Raw genomic sequence first — 4,240 nt, 5'->3', positions numbered from 1 at the left:
CACCACCATCACTGCCTTCACAATTTATTCAAGGCTCCATCACTGTCATCATGTCCTAGGCTTGGCTCACAAACACACACACACACACACACACACACACACACACACACACACATTCTACTCTTAAACAAATCATTTGGAATGGAATTAAACTACCATTTCCAGTTTGCTTTTCTATGTAATCTCTCTTTAAACTCCAATCAACAACTGATATAACAGGAAGTTAGGTTTTATTTTTAATAATAGTTATACAATGTACAGAAATCCAACCCTTGAACCATTTTCTGTATAATCTTTTTTTCTTGCTTCTCAGTGTCTCCAAGTGCTTTGTTTGTTTGCTTTTCAAAAAAAGATAGCATCTTCAACAAATGGTGCTGGATGTCTACATGTTGAAAAATGCAAATAGATTCAGACTTATTGCCCTGAACAAAACTAAAGTCCAGTGGATCAAACACCTCAACATAAAACTAGACACACTAAACCTGTTAGAAGAAAAAGTGGTGAAGAGCCTTGAGCTCATTAGCACAAGAGACAACTTCCTGAACAGAACACCAACAGCATAGGCTCTAAGATCAACAATCAATAAATGGGACCTCATGAAACTGAAAAGCTTCTGTAAAGCAAAGGACAGCGTCGTCAGAACAAAACAACAGCCTACAGACTGGGAAAGGATCTTTACCAACCTCTCTCAATATCTGAGAGAGGGCTAATATCCAGAATATATAAAGAACTAAAGAAGTTAATCAGCAACAAATCAAGTAATCCAATTTAAAAATGGGATACAGAGCTAAACAGTGAGTTCTCAACAGAGGAAAAGTGGATGGCAGAGAAACACTTAAAGAAATGCTCAATGTCTTTAGTCATCAGGGAAAAGCAAATCAAAACAATCCTGATATATATATATACTAGCACACAGTGAACTAAGAGACAAGTTAGGGAGGGAGACCCTGGGGCTAAGATACCTCCTGTCAGTCTTGTCTGTTAGCTGCCCACTTTTCAAGGATGTATGTTTCTAATTAAGGCAAACAGGACAAATGGGACAGCAGTGACCCCTTCATTTTTCCAAAAGACAGCGTGTAGACAGCCGGGTAGAGACCTTGATTAATGGAGCACTTTAAACTGGGTGGGAAGAGGGGCACACTGCCCTTCTCTAAAGAGGATGCCATGTGGTCTTTTGCTACACTCCAGAATCTAACCTGAAACCCCTTACTGTTGCTGTTCCCCTTTCATATTCCACAACAACCACCTAAGGCTTTATAAAAATTCAAGTGAGAGACTGTTTCCTGTGCTTAATGTTGATCCCCACAACAACACATTGCTAGGGAATTCTGACTAGAGCCTAAAACGGGTCTTTCTTCAGACCACCAGCTCCGGAATGAAACAGAAAGTTTTACTAATTATGAAAGCTTGGCCTTAGCTTAGGCTCGTTCTCAACTAGTTCTTAAATTAACCCCTTTATACTAATCTACTTTCTGCCATGTGGTTTGTTACCTTTCCTCAATACGGGACCTGTTCCATATCTGGCTGGCAAGTCTTCCGCACCGGATTCTTTCCTAGCGTTTCTATCTTTCCCCGTAACTACCTTTCCTGCCTTGTAGGACAACTGTGTACCATCCCGCCCCCTGTGCTGTTGCGCCTACAGGCATTATTTCTATTTATTCTTTTAAAAGCCACACTTTTAATTAAAATCGAATTATATCATCTCTACCCCCACCCTTCCGGGCCCTCTGAGGAACCCTCCCTCTCCTACAGGCACGTTCAGTGTGAATCTCTCTAAAACTACCCCTCGGTCAACCCGGTCATGACCAAGCTTGGTGTTTCAGTGTGCTCCTAGGGAACGTGTAAGCTCTATGCCCAAAGTCCTTTTTGTGTTCTCAGTAGACTTGGCTCCCACCTGCCTGTGAGTCCGCAGTTCTTCTCACTGATGCCTTGGGGCCATCCTGTCTCTTTCCCGTTTCTGGAACAGGTAGACACAGTCTCATCTTGGGTTCCTGCTGTTCCTGCTTTAGGGGCTTGTTTCTTATTTCTTACCAGACATTCTCACGTTTCTCTTTTTACCCAGGTTCTACTCAAACATTAAATCCTCAGAGATGCCATTGCTCTCCCTTGTCCCTCTAGCAGTCTTCCTGGGCTACTTCGTGTCTTTTCATTTTAGGGTTTTCACATGTCACCACTGCCTCTGTGATAGTATCTAACCTCATCAAGAAAATTGCTTTGTCTTAGGTTTACCTTAGAATCTTGGCCAAAGAGTAGTGAGTATGCCTGGCACATAAAGGCCTTTGAAAACATGTCTAAGAAGCCATTACGGGGAGGAAATAGGAAGCTCAATGAAATATTTCATTTAGGATTAAGAAGACTACTGTTCACGCAGCACCGAGTGATAATAAGCTCAATATTAGTGTGAGCACCTGATTTAACAAGAGACTGCTGTGATAGTCTTTTCCATATGTACAATGAAACAATCTCTGAAAGTTGGAGAGAACCCTTGGGTAGAAGGCAAGTTTTACGGATGTTGGTATATGTGGCAGACGGCTTTGAAATGGCCACTCTGATTTTCATAAGTGTCTATCAAAAGTGCAGCACAAGGATGATCTAACTTGAGACTCTGTGTGTGTGTGTGTGTGTGGCTGCGCAGCTGATTCCAGGCCCAGGAGCGCATCCAGAGAAAGGCGAGCACTTTAGTGACTGTTTTAAGTTACTGTTGGTGGTTTGTTAGACAGCAAAGACTGTATCTGTGTGTATTATGCACTAAGTTCTACTGTTAAGAACTGCCAGTGACATAAACGACAGGCCCTAGCTCACCCTTCTGCGGATAATACTTGAAAAGTATAGGGCATTCAAGGGAAGCCTCTAGGAACCTGGCTTGAGTGTAGCTACTCTATTTATTGGCCGTGCAACCTGCGACAGAGTGCTTACCGTTTTTGAGTCACAGTTCTCAAACACAGGCAAAGAAGGTCTAAAAACTGCCCTGACCCCTTGCTACTCACGTCAGCGCCAGGCCAGCCATGTGCGAATGAGTCGTTAGGAACATCAAACGTTACTCCTGTCCTGCCTAATGAAAACCTGCACTTTAAAACGCCGCCCTGGCAATTTGTGTGCCCGGTCCCCTACAGCCTGAAAAACGCTGACTTACCAGACCAGCACATCTTGAAGACCCCTGACCAGTGAAGTATCGGCTTTCTCTGGAATCTTTCGCGTCTGTTTATCCTTGCAGGAAAAGCTGATCTGGGTTAGTGACTTTCTGTTCTGGCACAGGCAGGCAGGGTCAGTGCTGAGAAACCTTTCTCAAGGTTCACTTAAAACTGAAGTTTTGTGTTCGGCCAGGGAGTGGTCAGTGGCCCATCACCGTTAAGTTGGAAAATTATTATTTTTTCTTTTTTCTTTTGAGACAGGGCTCAGGTTGGCCTTGAACCCACTGTATAGCTTAGGCTGCTCTCCAAACCCATACCAACTGGGATTACAGGCCCTTGCCCGCACTCAAACTGATCAACCTTTGACGGTTATTCCCTTCCTATCCCTGCTGAAAACTGCCAGAACGAACTAGGGGAACGGCTATTTTGCATTTTCAACTGCTTGTGCCCACAGTGCCTGGACCGCCCCTGGTCCCTGCGCCGCTGCAAACCTCCTCTCCATTTCTTAAGCTACCCTCCAAGCCAAGCCCTTTCCTCTTGACCCGCCAGACCAGCTCGGGCAGCTGAGCATGCCCAGTTCAGCCGCGAGCATGGGCCCCAGTCCCCAGTGCGCAGGTGCCACGTCTCTGGGTTTTGGTGGCCGCCGCCAGGCAGTGGGGGAGGAAGCGGAGTGGCTCGGCAGGAGGAAGCCCTCCGGGAGTTCCGGAGCTGCTCCAGCGCGGGGTCTCCACAAAGGCTGCCGCTGGCTGCGCACCGCGAGGCCGCCGCAGGACCGGGGCACCCGGGTGTCGGCTGCGGGGACAGGGCGAGCTGGCCCAGCGGCCTCCAGCATCCGTGGGACCGGAGTCGGGGGGTGGAGTGGGGTGCACATTTCAGGATCACGCGGGGAGACTGGAGATCACTTTCGGGCTCAGTGTGTGCCGTGGTAGCACTTCCTCCGACAGACTGTTTCTCGGGCCCAGGGAATAAAATGCCCCTCTCCCGGTGCGCGCCGCAGGGTACACGCTCTCCGCGTCCGTTCAGGGTGACACAGACGAAAGCGCGGTTCCCGCTCCCCGCGCCCGGGTCTGGCCGGCCCGCGCCCCCTCCTCCCGGGCCGGGCGCCCGCG

At 47.6% G+C, this 4,240-nt stretch overlaps 1 protein-coding gene across 1 annotated transcript in view; it reads left to right on the top strand.

Annotated features, from left to right (window-relative positions):
- The first annotated feature begins 3,139 nt into the window (after nt 1–3,139).
- Nucleotides 3,140–4,240, top strand: part of LOC129674066 (1-phosphatidylinositol 4,5-bisphosphate phosphodiesterase beta-4) — a 382,363-nt gene continuing 381,262 nt past the window's right edge. The window contains exon 1 of the mRNA XM_055604042.1: nt 3,140–3,229. The gene's annotated coding sequence lies outside the window, so the exon portion shown is untranslated. The remainder of the gene's footprint in view (nt 3,230–4,240) is intronic.

The sequence above is a fragment of the Psammomys obesus genome, unplaced genomic scaffold (genome assembly GCF_907164565.1).
Source record: "Psammomys obesus unplaced genomic scaffold, mPsaObe1.curated_primary_1811, whole genome shotgun sequence".
NCBI classification, from domain to species: Eukaryota; Metazoa; Chordata; class Mammalia; order Rodentia; family Muridae; genus Psammomys; species Psammomys obesus.
This window is presented reverse-complemented; position numbering and strand designations above follow the sequence as displayed.